Here is a 22,267-nt window from a genome sequence, read left to right as displayed (position 1 = left end):
AAACACACTAGATGAACTCCTGGAAACCTTAAGGGTTCATGAAGTCCATCTGAATAACAGGGATCATTTAAAAGCTAATGATTATATTCCTCTAAGGATTGGTGAAACTAGTAAAAAGAGGGATGAAGGCAAAGCTCTAGAAGTTGAGTTTGAGCAGCACAACTTAGATGAGGTTGTGGAGAAAAGATAAAGATTAGAAGGGGGTTGAATAATGTGTATCAAAAACTCACACATTTTTTGCAGTGAAGTAGTAATGTTAATTAGATGAAGCGTGAAGAGTCAGATGGAACACTACATATTTTTATACTGGTTCGTCTCAACTACCGAGATTACGTCCAATTCCCAATTCAACTAGATTGAATTCTATTATCTTTAAACAAAGATACAAGTATTTTTTCAATAAGCCACTTTTGGCTCAACCCTAAGTATTCTTTGACTTGCCTCTTCAAGCAACTACTCAACTATTCTTTTAACAACAAGTCTCTCCAAGCTTAACAACCAAGTATTCTTTTACAATCAAGTCTCTCCAAGATCAAAACAAGTATTCTTTTTCAAACAAGTCTCTCCAAACTCAACCTTATAATAATGGTTATGAAGGTTACACAAATGTATGTTTGTCTCACTTATACATTATACAACCAATACAAAGCAATAAGTGTTTATAGGAAATAATAAATTTATAGAGTGTTTCTATAAAAATGTATATATTGTATCTCTTGTGTAAATTTTATCTATATTTCTTTTTTGAGCTTTAAATCTTCTTATATAGTAGCTTGGAGAAGATGACTGTTGCAACACTTTGAGTCTAACTCATAAGTATGCTTTGTTTGTTTTCATCGTCTTTCCTTGTGGTGGTAGGTGACTATTTGGATAATTTAATGCAATCATTAAATGCATTTCACCAAATGGTACCTTTTTATCTGATTAAAGAGGTTACTTATCAACTTTCCATCCCAAATGATGGAAACTTGTTTGGAGAATCCGGATTGATGTGAATCCTCTTCAAGTTCCTCCATAGATCTTCGGCTCCTTGATCCTTCCTAAGCTTCGCTAAGGTCTCCTATGGAAGAGGAGGCCTTAGAACCACCAAGGTTTGGTGGAGAACTCTCCCAAGAGGCGTCACTCCTTGATGAAGAGATAAGCCTCTGCAATTCTCACCACACTCTTCTAGTGAAGGGATAAGAGAATTGGATGAATATCAAAGAGGTTTTAGGGACTTTTAGAAGAGAGAAATCTGAACAATATTTCATAAATGAAATCTCAATACATCCAAAAGTGTTTTACAAAGAGGGAAAAACGAAAATATAGGAGTAGGAAGCTTGGAGAGTAAGCTAGTATTAACCATGGTTCACTAGGAACCATGGTAAGGTCTAGCTAACCACCCATGGTCTAGAGGCTTGGAGAGAAAGCTCCTCACTTAGCTTGCTTGGTAAGCTAGCTAAGGAGAAGCTTGTGCTTCAAGCTTCCAAGCTTGAGAAGAACCAAGCTATTTGGCCAAGTGTGAACACAAGTGTGAACACATCTAGGTGGGCGGCTCTTTGGACTTAATTTACTCCAACCGGTTTTGAAATTGATAATTTGGTTTAGTTAGGTTCATCCAATGTGAATGGAACCTAGCTAAATCAAATCTATGAAAAATTAGGAGTAAAATGAGTCCAATATGTAAATTTTAGCCTAGGACCACCTTTTGGCTAAATTGCTAGTAACACTCTCTAGCTTGCTAATGGCACTCTCTAGCTTGCTAATGCCACTCCCAATCCTACTACTAGAAAACTAAGAAAAGAATGTATTTCTAGGTTAGGTTAAATGGAGTCAAAGTGCCCAAGTAACCTACCCTAGAAACAATATACAATAGCTACTAAAAAGGAAATAAAGTGCCTCACAAATACAAAGGCAAAAATACACCTATACAAGTATCTACTATATACAAGGTACAAGAAATCAAACTATACAATGTATTTACAATAGAGACTATGAGACTAACAAGAGGAATCATACTCAATACTCATATAGAGCATAGGTCTAAGAAGCATCTCCTCTCTAGAAGCCTCCTCTAGCCTCCTAACCATGGACCTAGTTAAAGGCCCAATGGTCTTCAAGTGTGAGCATCCTTGGATCACCCTTCACCCTTCTTGGTCTTACCTCTTCCAAAGGGATCATTGGGGATTAGATTTCCATCATAGCTTGTAGAAGCAATGTTAGTGTAGAGTAGCTATAACAGTGACTTTAAATGCTTTTCTCCGTGATTTCAAGATTTTGGTTTTGATGGAAAACATGATTCTTCTCTTTAACAAATTTGTGAGCTCCAAGATGGCTTTTTGGTTCAATCTGTTAAGGAATGAAATATTCAAAGCAAACTTTGTTGTTAGTCTCAATAAATGATAAATATTTAATGTATATGAGACATATTGTATTTCGTCTGGTTTACAACATCTTATAAATGATATGTGTCTTACACTTTGTAGACACCCAATTTTTTCTGGACCCACAAAAGCAATGAAATGGACGTCTATTATCAAGGAAAGGAGCTCCTAAAGCATGGAAACAACATGACATGACATTAGAAGGCCTAAAGCCCAAATAAGCTAGTTTTAGTAGCCTGGAATGGGCTGTTCCAAAACTGGAACGCCCGTTCCCAAGTTAGAACGAGTCGTTCCCAAACTAGAACAGGTCGTTCCAAGTTACAAAAAAGGCCTAAAACCCTAGTTTGGAATGGGCCATTCCAACAAAGGAAGTTATGTGTTAAACTCAACTCTGGAACGGGCCGTTTTGGTTTTAGAACGGGGCGTTCCAGGATACAAAATTAACACATAACGTACAGATCCAGAATGGGCCGTTCTAAGTCTGGAACAGGTCGTTATGGCAACTTTTTGATGTCTATAAATAGAAGACTCGGTCATAGTTCTTAGGGCCAAAAAATTTTGTCTAGGACTCCTTAGAGCTCAAAATTTCTCTCTTCCTCCCTCCTATTGTATTTCTTGAGTTGTGAAGCATATTGTAGTGTGAAAGGTAGCCAAAAAGCGCTTACAAGTCTCCATTATTGAAGATCTAATAAAGCTTGCTACGAGGTATTTCTCATCAATCTCTTGCTCCATCTTTCACTTCTTTTATTTTAAATATTGTTATAATAAAAGCAAATATGTAGACATTTTAGGGTCAATCGCTTAATTTAAATTTATAGCATGTAAATAAATATTAATAAAGGGGATCTAATATTTAATTTATTAATTCTTGTCACGTTAACTTCATCATAGGGTACCGATTGAGGGCTTTGTAGGGGTGCTTAATATCTTCCCTACACGTAACCGACCCCTGAACCCATTTCTGGTTATCAAGGCCATTATTGGATTTTTAAAAACCTTTTCTTTTTTCCAATATTTTGAGTAAAACATTGGTGGCGACTCCATGAACTAATTTTTCAAAACCATTAATTAAGGATTAGTCTGGTGTCCAGGCATTCCTTAATTGATGAGATTTTTAAAAGGATGTCTAAACCATTAGTCGTAAGATAAAAAATTTTCGGGTTGCAACAGATGGCGACTCCACTGGGGAAGTTTAAAGAGGGTCTGTAGACCCCTAAAATTGTCCGGGTCGGAAATAAGACTCGAAGACTCTCAAAGATCAATGGAAAGTCAGCCAAAAGGACTCCCAGAAGACCATAGGATGACTATCTGTAGGTTTAGAGGTCTTAGAGTAGCTAAAAATAAGAAAGTGAGAGGAGTGGAGCTCAATACGGCCTCTTTGGAGTTCAGTACGGCCCGTATTGCATTTTTGAACTGCAATACGGCCGTACTGAAACCAATACGGCCGTATTGAAGTTCAAAACTTCAATACGGGCCGTATTGACACCAGGGGCCGTACTGCGCCTCACCCCTATAAATAAGACGTCATTTGGACGTCATTTGACACTTTTCCACACTTCTTGGACTCTCTCCTTGAGTATTCTGGGGTTTTTGAGCAGTGTTCTGCCCTAGGAATCTCTCCGAGAGCCGATCCGACGAAGTTCTTGAGTTCTGAGCATTTAGCTTGAGAATTCGAACTAGTCGAAGGGAAATCTTTTTGATTTCCATAGTAAAGATTAATTTTTAGGGAAGGAGCAAGCGAGCGTGTAGTGGGAGGGAGCGCCAAAAAGCCTCCTAACATCTGTTTAGATATATAAAAGCACGCTTCAAGAGGTTTTCCTTAAAATCCCTTCTTTTATTGCTTTCTGATTGTCGCATATTTAATTTTGTCATCATGTAGATATTTAATTTATAATCGTTTATAATAAATAGGGGTAATTTAGTAATTTTGCACTGTTATTTATGAAATAATCCGTCATAGGGAACCCGAAAGGGGCGTTGTGGGGTGCTAACACCTTCCCCGCACGTAACCGACTCCCTTACCCGACTCTGGTTGTAATGACCAAGGTTGATTTATGAAATCAATTGCCTTATCCCTTTTTCCAATGTTTTGAGTAAAACATTGGTGGCGACTCCAAGAACCCTACCTTTTGCGAAAACCACTAATCCATGGAGGGTCCCGCTTGGGGTTAACATGGATTGGTGAACCATTTTAATAAAATTGTTAGTTCGACAAGGTCTCAGTTTGAGAATAAGTCGTTCTAACAATCCACCACTTTTCAAAACATTAAAACGAGTCCGACCATCGTCGCGAATGCCAAGGTCCGTTTCGGCGGGTGGCGACAGGGTCAGGCCCATATAAATGATGAAGTTAATAAAATAAGAATAATAATTTAAATATTTTTCCCCTTTACTTTGTTTGTTTTATTTGTTTGGCTTTAATATTTGTTTGCTTGTTTAAATTTTACACCTGTTTGAATAAAAATTGTACACAAACCTTTGCACACAACAGTTCCCCCTACACCCGGGGGCATGAGGGTATTAAACATAGGGAGTGGTTGATGTACGACTGACCCAAGTTTGGCCTTGGAGCCTGCGAGCCTTGTCAGAAATCACACTCAAGGTGATAACTGGTTACTCTAGCCTAAAATATTGTGACAGACCTTAGAGTTTGCCAGGTAATGGCGACAGAGATACTGGGTTCCTATAATGGGGGCACCTTGGGGGCCTTAAGACTAGTGAGATTAGAACTATCCTATACAACACATTTTTCTTACAAGGACCACAAACCAAGGATTTGAACATGATCGTTCGTGGGTGTACGTTGATTGAGCATATGTGTGTGCCTTTGTTTGTATTATTTTGTTTTAATAAGATGGATTGAAATTTTAAAATAAACAGACAGATAATAAAGAAATAAAAGTAAATAATAATAAAAAATTTATACCCATTTGTACATTCTTAGGTCATCATTCCATTAACATCATATAGGTAGTTTTTTTTTTAAATGAATAAAAGAAATGTCATCTTTACCATGCATCATTCCCCTGTAGATAATAGAAACATGATAAAGATTAGGAAAAAAAAATGACATGCATTCTAGATTAACTCATTAATTTCATTCATTTTATTTTATTAGCTAAGGAGGATTAGGTTGCGGTACCTATAAAAAGTTAATAAAAGTGAATGCTCTAATATATGACAGTATCTACGCTTTAAAGAAAAAGCCCAAATTTATTTCTAAAAAATACTATGGTTGGGCCCTTGCTTTGATATGTTTGTTGAAGTAAGTCTTCTTAGAATCTAATGTAGATTCTCGCCTAATACTGTCAAAATTTATTTAAGCATTCACAGATAAACAAATCAATGAGACTGATATTTATCATTATCAACTTTCTCTACATTCTGCATTACATTCATTTAGAACATATCCTTCCTTGTAAAAGAATAAATGAAGAATAAAAAAGGAAAATTAACCTATGTGCGTTAGTTAGTAGTAATGGAAAGTAAGCCATGCATAAATAGTTTAGGGTAAAGAACTCCACAATCATCAAGACGCCAACTCTTGCCCCAAGAGGACAAAGCCTTGTCGTGCAACCGCGAAATCCAAGCGGAATAGGAAAAATGACTAGGAATGGAAGAATCCACACTCCTAATGAGTTGGAAGCTAATAAAGAGAACCTAAGGAGGATGAATCCCTCAAACACTAAGGCAAAGTGAATAGAGCTTTCTTGAAAGATGATTTCAACAAGAGAGAAGCATTGCTTGTTAATAAGCTACTAGAATGAAAACCCGCAAAGGGCATTCTAGGAAAAAAAAAAGAAAAAAAAGCAATGTTTGTTCGAGCTGAAAATCGAGAGAAAGCTTGAATGTTCCTCTTGAGAAGTAAGACTCCATGGAAAGCTCTATCATCGCTTCTACCCATTCCTACTTCTTAGGAATGGCTCAGGATATGGGTTGACAACACCTTCATGAGAGAAGAAGCCAAAGGACCTCCCTCTACACGAGATCTTCTGAAGCGCCACATCCAAGCAAGTGGAGGACTAGCTCTATAGTCAGATCACCTAGGCCTCTCTAAGGGACAACCTCCTTCTACTTCTCTGCGTATGAATCACGAACTCAAGGTATGCTCGGGCCCTCGAGCTACATTAAATGGGCACGTGTAAATTGAAAATTTTATTTTAATGCCATACATTTTTCTACTTCATTTATCTTCTTCCTTTTATCTACTCTAAGCCTCGTCAACGAACCTTAAATGAACAAGCACATTTGAAATAGGGACGTCATTAGAAATAATGGCTTAATACGCGATAAGGAACACATAAAGATCAATCAAATTCGGCATGACTAGTGGATAAAAGACCAAACGAAATCAGTGCAAGGGCATCCCCCTTTAATGAAGGAATGAAAGATGATCACAAATGCTGCAAAGAAAAAAGCCCTGCAAGAAACCCATTGAGAGGGCAACGCAAAGATTAGGGTAAGGTCCGCTAGGAGACCCACAAACAAAAAGGGTACCCTAGGCAAACCAAGCTAAGTCGCGCAAGATACGTCCCATGCACACAATGGGCGAGACTGGGACTTCCAAACCAAGCTATCCCCAAGGATTAATCCCCAAAGCTTTTACACTAGGGGGCCTTCTCTGGCGGTGTATTCCATATTGTACCCTTAAAAACATTTATGCATGTCAATCAAGACTCTATGCATTCTCATATCACATTATTATCATCACATTTCATCATCACATTTCATCATCACATTTCATCATCACATTTCATCATCATATTCCATCCTCATATTCACATTATCACATTATCACATTATCACATTATATGCACAATTCTCACAGAGCACTTTAATCCATATTAAAACTCATCTATTTGCGAAATTAAACACATATTCATTCATCTCATTCAACAAGGAATACATAAGAACAATCAGAAAGCAAAACAGAAAACATTCATATTTTGCTTGTTTCTCATAGGGTGGTTTCTCATAGGGTTCCCACAGGAACCCACAGAGCACTCTAATTCATACAATAAACATTTAAAACAATACAATTAACTCATACAATTAATTACATATAAGAAAACAATAGGCAAAATAGATATAATAGGGGAAAACCCCTCATACATGAGCATACAAAAAATTACAACAAACACAGGATTGGGGCCATCCCACTACCTAACAGATATTCCCACACCCAAAGCGAGGTTTCTCACACCCCCCTTACCTGGATTAGCAGGAGCTGAAACTAAAGCTAGATCTTGCTAGTCCCCTCCTCTAGGTTCTCCCTTGGTCTTTAGAGAGTGTAGAAGAAAAAAGAGGCCAGAAGTGAAAAATGTGCTTTTGGGAGTGCCGGAGCGTTCTATTTATAGGCATCAGGAGTGGTCAGAACGACCCATTTCAAATCCAGAACGGCCCGTTATGGACTCATATTTCATGTCCAAAATTCAGATTTGGAACGGCCCGATCTAGAATCAGAACGACCCGTTCTAGAATCAGAACGACCCGTTTTGCATATGAGTTTCTACTCACAATGGCCACATTTGGAACGACCCGTTCCCAAATCGGAACGGCCCGTTCTGGTTTCAAAGTTTACTCAGTGAATCATGTGTTGGAACGGCCCGTTCCAACCTAATCTTTCTAGGCCATTTTAGTAGTCTGGAACGGCCCGTTCCAATTTGAGAACGGCTCATTCTAGGCTACTAAAAATCAAAATATTACAAAATAATTTTCATAAATATTTATTGTTAAAAAAAGTCATAATTATTAAAAACCTTTAAAACATTCTATAAAGCCCATTAAAATAGCTATAAGAAAATAATCTCCATAAATATAAAATAAATAATAAATAATCATTATACTAGTAGAAAATTCGAGATGTTACAATTCTCCCATCCTTTTTGAAATTTCGTCCCCGAAATTTACCTATAACAGAAATAGGCAGACTCCTTGCATCTTGCTTTCTAATTCTCATGCAGCACTTTCCTAAATATTTTCCATCAAAAACTATACTAGTAAAAAAAAAACTCGTGTAACCTTACTACCTCACTGAAGTACATCCCTATCAATCTCTCGAAAGAATATCTAATATCAATAAGGGTAAGGTGAGCCACCTTGGTGAGTCCATCCACTAACCAAATAAGATCAAATTTCTTAAGCATGTCAAGCAAAACTACAACTAAGTCCATAGACATAAAATCTCACTTCCAAACTAGGACATCTAAAGGCTATAAAAATCTTAAAGACTTCTAGTGTTCCATCTTAGACTTCTGGCATACTACGCATGAGTACATAAATTCCTCTACTCCTCTTTTTCATCTTAGTCCACCACGCTTCCGCTGCGCCACTCTGATACATCTTAATAGCTCCTAAATGAATGTTAAGAATACTTTTATGTCCTCCCTTTAAGATCATCTTCTTAAATTAAAGATTACTAGGCACATAGATCCTATCATTGAACCCCAAAACACCATCAACTTCCACTCATAAAGGGTTATCTATACCCCTACCAATCCTCTCCACTTGGTTCACAAAGAAAGGATCTAACTCCTAGGCTTCTCTAATCTCATCCATTAATTCACTAGTAACTTTCCACATACTCAATTCAATGCTTCTAAGGGTAAGCTCACACATCACGCTTAAGTTTCTAACTCTTCAATCAAATCCAACCCTTAAATCATCAAAGATGGTAGGTGAATGGTCATCCTTCTCAAGGCATCGATCACCACATTGGCTTTTCCTGGATAACAACTAAGATTAAAATCCTAGTCCTTAAGAAATTCCAATTATCTCTTTTGTCTCATATTCAACTCCTTTGGTCAAAAGATATTTAAGGCTCTTATGATCACTAAATACCTCAAGCTTAGAACCGTACAGGTAGTGTCTCCAAATCTTAGTGTAAATATCATAACTACTAACTCAAGGTCATGGGTAAGGTAATTCCTCTCATGAATTTTCCATTGCCTAGAAACATAAACTACTACCTTTCCTTCTTGCATCAACAATCCACCCAAACCCATCTTAGAAGCACAAATATAAACCACAAAAGACTTACTAAATCTAGTAGTATTAACACTAATCAATCTTTCCTTAAGAGTTTGGAAACTACTCTCACACTTACTATCCAACACAAAGACAACACTCTCCCTAGTCGACCTAGTCAAAAGTAATGCTATCTTAGAAATTTACCAAATAAATCTTTAATAATTATGAGCTAACCCAAGGAAATCCTAACCTCACTAATTGATCCCTAAGGTCATCTATCCTCATATCAACATACATGCATATCAAATCATATTAGGATACCTACTTTAAACCTTCATATATACCATCCCTAAGCATGTACGAATCAATCACCATTTACTCCATATAGCATGTACATGAACCAATTTTACCACATAAAATCATACAACCTTAAACAACCTCTCAATCCACATGTCATCTCAGAACATCATGACAAAATCAGTTTTTATCCTTGCATTGCCTAACAACACAAAAATATCATGATACCATACATATTCCTTCAACAACTATCAAAGAAAATGATACCTAGAGAGTAATACTGATAGAAAGAGTAGGCCATGCTCTTCCATCAAATACTCATCCAAATGATCTCAAACCTATCTCAAAAGAAAGCTAAGAGAATAAGCTACACTCTTATGAAAACATGAGATTCTAAAAAGATCATCTTCTTAGCTAAAAATTCAAAAACCACCACAGATATATTTAGCACTTACAACTAGACCTTTGATCACTAAAGTAGCTATAACTAGAGTTCTAGACCTCCGTTTTACTTGATTCTAGTTCCATTGGAAAGATGACGTCCAAGACTACAACTTTTGTGAAGATCATAAAATCTAAATCTGTCAATACGGTACTCATACTGGCACAACAAAATTGCAACAAAAATATCCTCTACACCAAACAGCAATAGTGTATCAACATCTAAGGCCATGAAAATACCTCAACCCTTCCAAATCCACTCCTTTCCACCTCAAACTCATATCCAAGCTTCTCACTACAATCCTAAACCAAAAAAACTCACATATTCAGTACAAAAGACTTAGAAAATAAAACTCACATGCTACCTAAACCATAAAAGGTTAACATCCAAACAACAATACTCAAGGAAATCACCGACATTTCAACCTTTCATTAAGAACACTCAACTCCAATTCTCAACATATATCCTCTTAAGATTCAATCGCTACAACTATAGGTCTCAGAAACTCCATCAAACATAAACTCTCAATACACTCGACAAATCAATTTCTCACCCACATCCAAGGTTCCAATAGTTTCTAGTTAATTAGCACAATATTTCGTCTACTACTACTCGCACATATGCTTGCAACACAAGCGATATCACTCATCCACTACTTCTTACGTAAGCAAGAAGCAAGAAGTATCAAACAATTTAGCACTCATAAGAATGAAGAAAAGTAGTCATAAAGATATTAGCAAACATTATCTATCATTCCTCTAATTACAATATACTTTAACAGTATAAAACTCAACAATATCAGCATAAAGAGAACATCATCATCATTATCAAAGCAAAGCATCATCAAAGTATACAACAAACAAAACACTATCAGAGTAAACAACAGAATCATGATAAGTACATAACTCACGACCGATTGGATCGACCTGCTCTGATACCACTTAATGTGACACCCTCTACCCCAACATACATATACAGTAATTATAAAAAAAAAAATTTCATCATTAAAAACCAAATTTCCAACCACGTAAGGGTAAAGAGTTCACATTCATAAACTTAATCCAAATAACATGCCGGTAAAATTACAAAGAAATAAAATTGAGTTTTCCAAAATAATTTAATAAGAACATCTTAAACTAATCCTATCTATGCCCCGATGTCACATGTCCTATCAGAGAAAAACCCAACATAGAAGCCTAAGATTCATCACCAACATCCTCAGCCTCACACTGATGATCACCTGTATAACAGTCAAAGAAAAACAACACGAGAAAAGGGAGTGAGAAACATCTCACTCTGGCTCACAGTGTAGAAATATACGCTGGATAGCCAAACACGAACAAAACAGGTATAACATAGATAAATTAATAATAACACCACATCTCACTCATCCAAGACATAAACCATCACTTTATCATATGCCATTAAAAATGCATAAGTATGGACACAGACTACATATTATCATGCATGTGGCGCCAGTAAAACATCACATGGCATATTGCCGCTAGTAATACATGAAGAGTAGTCTAGGAGTACATGCCGGGTCACATCCTCTGCGCACTCTCACTAGAAGGACATACTACCAAAGTCTCGTCGGGATAGCTAAGCCTCGTAAGATACATCCCATGCACACATTGGATGAGACTGGGACTTCCAAACCGAGCTATCCCCAAGGACTAATCCCCAAAGCTTTTACACTAGGGGGCCTTCTCTGGCGGTGTATTCCATATCGTACCCTTAAAAACATTTATGCACATGATGCATGTCAATCAAGACTCTATGCATTCTCATATCACATTATTATCATCACATTTCATCATCATATTCCATCATCATATTCACATTATAACATTATCACATTATATGCACAATTCTCACAGAGCACTTTAATCCATATTAAAACTCATCTATTTGCGAAATTAAACACATATTCATTCATCTCATGATGGAATAACACTAAGGCCGAGAAGACCAAGAGGTGATATACTAAAGGAGGCAAGAGGAATGGGATAGTGAGGCCATTTTTGGACCTTAGCTCCTAAGTTTTTTTTAGCATTTATTTTATTTTCTATTTTACCCTTGTATTTTGGGGTATTTTAGTCATAGAATTTATTTTCTTGTATTTCCAATTTTACCCTTGTATTTTGGGGTGTTTAGGACTTAGAATTTATTTTCTTTTGTATTTCCCATTTTACCCTTGTATTATGGGGTGTTCTAGATGATTAGGGTTTTAATTTTGGGATAGGGTTTAACATTAGGAGGTGACGCATTTTTTTTGGTGACCTTGGACCTATTTTTGGTGTTAGAAAGGCTTAGGCCCAAGTGGAGGGAAAAGGTTGCATGGTCTTAACATGCACCTAGATATAGCCAATCTAAACCCATAGATTCCATCCTTGGCCACCAAGTTGCATCTAGGGTTCATTTGCATTTCATTTGGAATGCATTTGCCTACTCCAAATGCAACCCTAGATGCCTCCCCTCCTATAAATAACCAACACCCCACCACTTGTAAATACTTTGGAATATATAGATTTTGAGTGAGCATTTTATGCCTCAACATCTCTTCCTTAGTCACTAGGTTGGATTCGTCTAACCCCCTCCTATCTCCACCCTTGGAGAGTAGGAAACCTAGAGTGGCCTCCACCTTCACTTGGAGTGAGCTAACCTTGTGAGCACCAAACACCTTTCACCATATGCTTCCGCCCAACACCTTCTTTCACGCCCATCTTCCTTTTGTCCCACAAAAACCTTCCTTTGTCTACCCCTTGGTGAACCTAGATCAAGGGCAAGGAGTCTCCTTTCAACCATTGTCATATTCCATGGAAGGAACTACTCCATCATCTCATTCAACAAGTAATACATCAGAACAATCAGAAAGCAAAATAGAAAACATTCATATTTTGCTTGTTTCTCATAGGGTGGTTTCTCATAGGGTTTCCACAGGAACCCACAGAGCACTCTAATTCATACAATAAACATTTAAAACAATACAATTAACTCATACAATTAATTACATATAAGAAAACAATAGGCGAAACAAATATAGTTGGGGGAAAACCCCTCATACATGATCATACAAAAAATTACAACAAACACAAGATTGGGGCCAATCCCACTACCCAACAGATATTCCCACACCCAAAGCGAGGTTTCTCACTCCCTCTTTACCTGGATAAGTAGGAGCTGAAACTAAAGCTAGATCTTGCTAGTCCCCTCCTCTGGGTTCTCCCTTGGTCTTTAGAGAGTGTAGAAGAAAAAAGAGGTCAAAAGTGAAAAATATGCTTTTGGGAGTACTGGAGCGTTCTATTTATAGGCATCAGGAGTGGCCAGAACGGCCCGTTTCAAATCCGGAACGGCCCGTTCTGGACTCATATTTCATGTCCAAATTTACATTTGGAACGACCCGTTCCAGAATCAGAACGGCCCGTTCTGCGTATGAGTTTCTACTCACAACAGCCACATTTGGAACAGCCCGTTCTGGTTTCAAAGTTCACTCAGTGAATCATGTGTTGGAACGGCCCATTCCAACCTAATATTTCTAGGCCATTTTAGTAGTTTGGAACGGCCCGTTCTAATTTGAGAACGGCCCATTCTGGGCTACTAAAAATCAAAATATTACAAAATAATTTTCATAAATATTTATTGTTAAAAAAAGTCATAATTATTAAAAACCTTTAAAACGTTCTATAAAACCCATTAAAGTAGTTATAAGAAAATAATCTCCATAAATATAAAATAAATAATAAATAATTATTATACTAGTAGAAAATTCGGGATGTTACAAACATAGAGTGTCTTTTTAAGCTTATACACATGATTGAGATACTTGTAGTCAAAAAACCCAGGTGTTTGTTCAACATACACTTCTTCTTGTATGAATTCATTTAGAAAAGCACCTTTTACATCCATTTGGTACAACTTGAAGTTCGTTATTGAAGCTTAGGCAAGTAATAGTCTTATAGCTTCTATCCTAGCTACAGGTGCAAATGTCTCATCATAATCAATTCCTTATTCGTGATTATATCCCTTAGCAACCAACCTTGGTTTATTTCTTATAATGATTCCAGATTCATCAAGCTTGTTCCTATACACTGATTTAGTTCCAATTACAGGATGATCACAAGGTAATGGCACTAAATCCCAAAATTCATTCCTTATGAACTGGTTTAGTTCCTCTTGCATAGCCATTAGCCAATGTTCATCATGTAATGCTTCTTCTACTATTTTGGGTTCAATTTGTGAAACAAAAGCCATTGTATTACATATGTTTTTCATAGATCTTCTAGTAGATACTCCTTTACCAATTTCTCCAATTATGTTGTCAATTGATAAGTCTTTACAAGTTCTCCATTCTTTAGACAATTGTTCACTTGTCTTTTCTAGGGCTTCTTTTAATCCACTCATTTTAGGCATTTTACTTTTTTCATTCTCTAAGAGAGGTTGATCAAGCAATTCAATTAAATCATCCACTTTAGTTTGCTTTGTCTCTTGTTGGTTAGATTCATCAAAGACTACCTGTATATATTCTTCAACTACTAAGTTTCTCTTATTAAATACTCTATAGGCTTATTAAATACTATTTGTCTCTTGTTGGTTAGATTCATCAAAGACTACATGTATAGATTCTTCAACTACTAAGGTTCTCTTATTAAATACTCTATAGGTTTGCTATTTGAAGAGTAACCTAGGAAAATTGCTTCATCTGCTTTAACATCAAATTTACCCAGTTGTTCTTTACCATCATTCAACACAAAGCATTTACAGCCAAATACTTTGAAGTATGAGATATTAGGCTTCTTACCCTTGTAGATTTCATAAGGTGTTCTCTTAAGAATATGCCTAATTAAAACTTTATTTAATACATGGCATGTTTTATTTATTGCATCAGCCCAAAAGTATTTTGGTAGATTAGTCTCATTTAACATTGTCCTAGCCAATTCCTCTACAGACCTATTTTTCCTTTCCACAACACCATTTGTTTGAGGAGTCCTAGGTGCTGAAAAATTATGATCTATGCCATGTTCCTCACAAAATTTTTGTGATAAATCATTTTGGAATTCTCCTCCATGATTACTACTTATTGAGGTGATATTAGTGTTCTTTTCATTTTGAACTAACTTATCAAATTTCCTAAAAGCATTAAAGGTTTTACTCTTAGTAGCAAGAAACATTATCCATGTAAACCTAGAATAATCATCTACTATAGCCAACCCATAATAGTTTCCTCTTAGACTCATGGTTCTTGAAGGACCAAATAAATCCATGTGAATTAGTTGCAAAGGCCTAGAGGTAAAAATCAGATTTTTGCTTTTGAAACTAGCCTTTACTTGCTTATCCTTTTGACAAACACCACATAATTTATCCTTGGTGAACTTAAGTTTAGGGAGTCCAACTACTAACTCTTTTCTAATTAATTTGTTTAGATGATTATGTGAATATGTGTAGCTCTCCTATGCCATAACCAAATATTGTCTTCTTTAGTTATTAAACATTTTGTGTTAACATTTGTGATTAAATGCTTTAAGTCTAACATGTAGATATTATCAATTCTCTTTCCAATGAATATGATTTTATTAGTCAATTTGTCACTAATCAAACAATAATTTTTATCAAATTCAATCTTGAAACCTTTATCACTTAATTGGCTTATGCTTAATAAGTTATGTTTTATCCCTTCAACAAGTAATACATTTTCAATCAATGTTGAGGAAGATGAATTACCAATATTACCACATCCAAAAATTCTTCCTTTGTTATTGTCACCATAGGTTACAAATCCTTCTTGTTTTAATTTTAGACTTGTAAATTTTGAAGGATCTCCAGTCATGTGTCTAAAGCAGCCACTATCAAGATACCACAAAAAACTCTTGGCTTTCAAGCACTCCTACAACAAAGTCAAAAGATAAAAGATTTAGGTACCCATGTGAAGGGTCCTTGATTCTTAGTTCTCAGCATTTGGCCTTTAATTATCCAAATCAAATCACCATTAGGAACACCATATTTTTTGGAATAACAATTTCTTATTGTATATCCCTTTTACAATAATAAAAGCATGTGATTTGTTTCGTATAATTGTCTTTAATTTTTCTAAAAGGCTGTATTTTTTTATTCCTTTTAAAAACATTATTCTTCCCCTTTGATAACATATTCTTTCTTTGATTATAACCAAGTCCAGTTTTATCAAAAACATGTCTTTGATTTCCTAAAATAATGTTCAAGTTTTCTTTTCCATTAGTGAATTTTGCAAGTGAGTTCTTCAAAACAGAATTTTCTTTTTGTAAAAAATTGCAACTTTCACATCCAGGTTTTATAGAAAAGGATGTTTCACAATGAGCTTCATTGAAATTGAAGATTGTTTGCAAATTGTCATATTCAATTTTCAGATTTTCAAGTTCTTGTCAAGCTCTAATTAAAGTATTTTCATACCAAGTCAATTTGCTTTTAAGCTTTGTATTTAAAGAATCTAATTTTAAAGCTTCAATGTGTAATTGAGTAAATACCTCTTGAAGTTGATCATAATCAGGATTAGACTCAAGATCAGAATCAATTATAATATTTTCTTGATCAACTCCAGCCATCAAACATAGGTTAGCCTCCTCAAATTCAGATTCACTACTTGTTGAACTCAATTCATTATCTTCCCAAGCTATGTAGGCTCTCTTTCCCTTGTTGATTTTCTTTCCTTTCTTCTTCTCTTGTTGCTTCTTTAAAATGTTGGGGCATTCAACTTTTATATGGCTAGATTTTCCATATTCAAAACAATTATAAGAAGATGTGCTCCCTTCATTTTTCTTAGTTGCCCTTTTGTTGAAATTATAGGGAGATCTCTTTTTCTTCCTTAGAAATTTGCTGAACTTCTTCACTAGCAAATTAAAATTCTCTGAATCAGAATCTTCAGAGCTTGTTTCTTCACATTTCTCTTTACCTTTGGCTGAATTCTAGGCTTTTAGAGATACTCCTCTTCCCTTCTTATCTTGCAACTCATTTGCATCAAATATTTGCAACTTTTGTTCATGCTCTCTTAGCTTTCCAAAGAGGGTTGCAAGTGTTAATGATGTAAGTTCCTTTGATTCTTCAAATGTTGTTACTTTTGATTATCAAGACCTATCCAAGCATTGTAGAACCTTCAAGTTCAATTCTTCTTTCTTGAACTTCCTACCAAGATTAATAAGGTGATTTATCAAATGTGTAAAATGTTTTTGAAAGTCAGAAATTGATTCACCTTGATTCATTCTCAATAATTCATATTCTCTTACAAGTGTATGTTTTCTAGATCTTTTCATATCATTTGTTCCTTCATGTGTGACTTGTAAGGTGTCCTATATTTCTTTTGAGGTTTTTCATTGTGAAATTCTAAAAAACTCATCGTGTGATAATGTAGCAGTTATTATATTTTTTGCTCTATAGTCATATTGAGCTTTCTTTTTCCCATCATCACTCCACTCACTCCAATATTTTTTTCTCTTCCCATCACTCTCTGATGGCATCCTTGCTAGCATTGATGGATTGATTGATCAATGTGAGGACACCTTGACTCCTTGGATCAAGTTCTTCAAAGGTGGCGTCTTGTTTAGAGAAGGAATATGGTGGAATGGATAAAAATGGAGAGTCTGGGTGAAGTGTTTGATGAAAGGTTTGAGAGGGCACTCTAGGGTTTGGCTCACTTCAAGGTAGATGAAGGCCACTTCTAGGGTTTTTCTCTCAAGGTGGAGATAGGATGGGTGGTGGCCGGATTTAGCCAAGGGTGACTAAGGATGATATAAAGGCAAAAATGCTCTCTTTATATTCAATTTCCAAAGTATTTACAAGGTGTGGTGCCTAGGGTATTTATAGGAGTGAGAGGCATCTAGGGTTGCATTTAGGGTACCAAATGCACACCAAATGAAACCTAAATTAACCCTAGATGCAACTTGGTGGCCAAGGATGAAATCTTTGGGTTTAGTTAGGCTACATCTAAGTGCATGATAAGATCATGCAACCTTTGCCCTCCACTTGGGCCTAAGCCTTTCTAAGTCCAAAAACATGTCCAAACACCACCAAAAATGCGTCTAGCTCCCTAATTAAATACCTTAGCCCAAAATTAAAAACCTATGATCTAAAGCACCCCATATGACAAGGGTAAAATGGGAAATACAAAAGAAAATAAATCATATGACTAAGATACCCCAAAATACAAGGGTAAAATAGGAAATTAAAGATAAGGGCAAAAATAGGAATAAAAATAAATGCTATAAAAACTTAGGAGCTAAGGCCCAAAAGTAGGCTTACTCCTCCTATGGTTTTTCAATACTAATCCATTCCTATTGCCTCCTTCAATATATCACCTCTTGGTCTTCTTGGCCTTAGTGTTATTCCATCACTCTCCTCAGTCATAGGAATATAGGGTCCATTTTCTATTGCATCCCATATAGCAATATCAATTGCTTCAATGAAGATTCCCATTCTAATTTTTCAATAGACATAATTCTCTCCATTGAAAATAGGAGGTCTATGAATAGAAACTCCCTCACCATAAGGCAAGTTATTATTAGCCATTTTTAAAATCTTGATTAACTTTCAAGAACCTTGCTCTAGATACCAACTGTTAGAAGAAGAAAAAAATGACTTGATTCAAGAGGGGGGTGAATTGGATCAATCAACACTTTAAAAAATTTATTAGAGTTATGGATCTTTATTAAAAAAAAACTTTTCTAAAAATAATTTCCAAAGAAGTTTATTGAAACCTTGGTATATGAGATATATTCCTATTTACTTTTATAACACTTCTTTAAGGATTCAATCCACAACCATGTTAACATGCACTAATTATACCTCAATTAAACCTCTAAATACACAAGAATATTAATGAAATGTGAACATATGTGAAGCAAGTTAATTTTTCAACTTAAAGATTGCACAAACTAAAAGAGTAAGGATGAGAGATAAGCGCAAGAGTATTTATCCTGGTTCAGCCACTCCACATGTGACGACATCTATTCCTCAATCATAACCTAATCAAGATTTGTTCCACTATCTCAATGAAGAAGTTTTACAATCACATCACACATGTGAAAGACTCCAACATACAAGATAGAACTTTTCTTACACCCAAGAAAGTACTCATTATAGTAACCCACTACAAGAACTCCTACACTTGAGAAAGCTACTCAAGTATCTTACCACACAACACAAAAAGATTAAGGAACGAATTCACCTGTAACTCCAAACTCAAAAAGATGAATTCTCTATTAAGTCTTTATCCCTTTTCAACAATGTTGGTGATGATGATGATAATCTTTCAAAACACTTCATTTAAAGATGTTTATTTCTTTGATTCATAAAGAAATCTATCCAAGAAGATCACACAGATCAAAATAGCTCACAAAGTTTTCACTCAAAATCACTTGCATGCATTTCTGAATGAGAAAACTATTTTTATAAAGTTTTTAGGCTCAGATAATCGATTATTTTTAAGGATAATCGATTATTTTATTCTTGGTAATTTTGAAAATCACTCAAGAACAAAATAATCGATTATTTTACAAGATAATCGATTATTTCATATATTACATTTTGGGATAATCGATTATTTCACAAATAATCGATTATTAAAGCAAGGTTTCTCATCCATTGAAAAACATAATAGAAATAATCGATTATGTTTAGTAATAATCAATTATTTTTAATTAGTTATCAAAATTTGATTTCACACATCCAGAAACTTTCCGAGTTGTTCTCAATCATCATCATACTCACTCTTAGAAAATTAGGATTAGGATTTGACTCATGCAAAAAGCATAACACTAACATGAACATGTATAGGATAACATAATCAAACAACTTAAGCAACAACTACTCATAAACTACTCTACACATAAACTATTCTTATTACACTTTTCACTTTCAAATACATTCATGATCTTCAATCTTCTCCTTTGTCAGATTTTGATTCACCATCTATGAATCTCAACATCTTCATCATAGAAACTCATCCTAAGGTCTTTTTCAACTATGTCTACAAAGGTATGGAGAAACTAAAACCATACTTGGATGATGTTCACTATATGAGATATGCTCAGCGCCATCAATTTAGTACCTCTAGTATAGACAAGATTGAATGCCTAACCTTTGCTATTGGAAGAATTATTCACATCTACCCAATCCCCTCTAGAACTATGCCTTCCATCTTCAACACTTTCTCTACTTATTGCAAGATTTACCGTTATTACTCCCCTTTTAATGTTTCATTTTATATTTTTCTCCCTTCTAATATTATTTTTCTATATAAAAAACATGTTCGTTTGTCTTCTACTAATCAACTAGGTCCATTTGCCCTACCCTAGACTCCTCCCATTATAATTGAAGAAGACAGGAACAACCTCCTTGTTGGTTTCTTTAAGGTTCTTCGATATGCTTACTAGAGGCAAGCCTACTATGAAAGAAAATTCCACAAGTTGCTTAGCCGTTTGAACATTGAGTTGAGCTTTGATTAAGAGGAAGGCTAATCTTAGGGGGAGTAGACATTATAAGGAGGAAGATTAGTTTTTGCTAGTGCCAAAATGAGGAATAGAAATTGTGTTTTTTGAACAATGTTTTTACTATGATTATAGTTTTCTTTTTTTTTTTTGCTCTAATTATAGTTTTTTGCCTTGATCTGACTCATAATAGTATGCGCTGATATAACAAATGTTTTTATCATGCATGTTTTCAGGAGGAGTCCCCTATGCATTTCATCTCATACTTATATATGCTTTGATATGTATGTTATGTATAAGTATATGCTCTTATAAATATAATAGGCTCTGTTGTGCATGATAGATAACATAGGATCTAATATGCATGATAGATAACAAATGCTCTAATAAGCACCATATGCTTTAATATGAAAAAAAATAATTTGATATGTTCACTTTGATAGGTTTTGAAATGAACAAGTATGCTAATACTCATATTTGCTCAAATATAAATAATGCTCTAATACGATTAATAAGATCAAGAGAATACATTGATATACATGTCTTAAACGAATGTATTCATAAAATCAAACAATTTGTATGATCTTAACACAACGTTTGAGAAATGTGCTTTTATATTACTGATAAAATTATAACACTTCCTCGTCTTAAAGAAAACCACATTTTGGATAAAAATGATTTTCTCTTATTAATATCTTTTCATTAAAATATTTTGTCTTAATCAACAAAAATATTTTATAAGTAAAGAAAAACCTTAATTTTAAAAAAATGTGTCTATTACCATCGAAAAGGGTGAAATTGTTAAGTTAATAGATGATCTTGGATCCTTTAAGCTTTCAAATTTTTAATAATAACAAACAAAACATTTTTCAAAGAGAAAATGTTTTTGAGGAATACTAATCAGATAAAACATAAGACACAATTTGTTAGACAGATAATGTGTCATCAGACGAAACATACAGTTGTCTATATAAAGTTTTATATGCTTATTATTTATAATAACTGATGACTACTTTTTGTATGTCTGAGTAAATAATAAGCATATAATACACTATGTGTTCTTACTGTTTACTTTTTCATTTGCATTCATTTCTACAATATTATTACTTCATTGTTTCAAGGAAAGTATGAGTTTTTGAGTGACACTACTCAACCCCCCCTTTTAGTGTCTCTCTTTTCTCCATAATTATCATGACCTGCAAAAATCTTGGGATGATAAATGAAAGAGATAAATAAAAAGAGAAAGAGAAAATGAGATAGAGAAAAAAAGAAAAGAGAGAGAGAGAGAAGAGAAGCTAAGATAGGGAAGAGAAGAGGAGAGATGGAAATAAAAAAAGGCGAGAAAGAAAGAGAGAGAGAAAAAGAAAATGAGATAAGGAAGGGGGAGATACAGAGAGAGAAACAAGAAAGTCTAGAGAGAAGATTCAAGAGAGAGAGAAAAAATAAAGAAAGAGAAAAGATTCAGGAAAAAAGGTTATGTAAAATCTCAAAAAAATTTGTGAGATTGTTAAATAAGTGAATTACATATATATTCTATTAAAAAGTCTCGCATAATCAATTATTTAAAATAATCCATTAAAATCTCTATGTCTTTAAATACTAACTAACTTTTTTAAAATAAAAAATATTAATTGAATATTAAAAGGTTTTGACGAACTTATAAAAAAATCATAATTATTTTAATTAAATATTAACAAATTTTCATGTACTCATAAAGAAATTATGATATCTTAATTAAATAT

This window comes from Cajanus cajan, chromosome 11 (assembly GCF_000230855.2).
Source record: "Cajanus cajan strain Asha chromosome 11, NIPB_CcT2T_4, whole genome shotgun sequence".
NCBI classification, from domain to species: Eukaryota; Viridiplantae; Streptophyta; class Magnoliopsida; order Fabales; family Fabaceae; genus Cajanus; species Cajanus cajan.
This window is presented reverse-complemented; position numbering follows the sequence as displayed.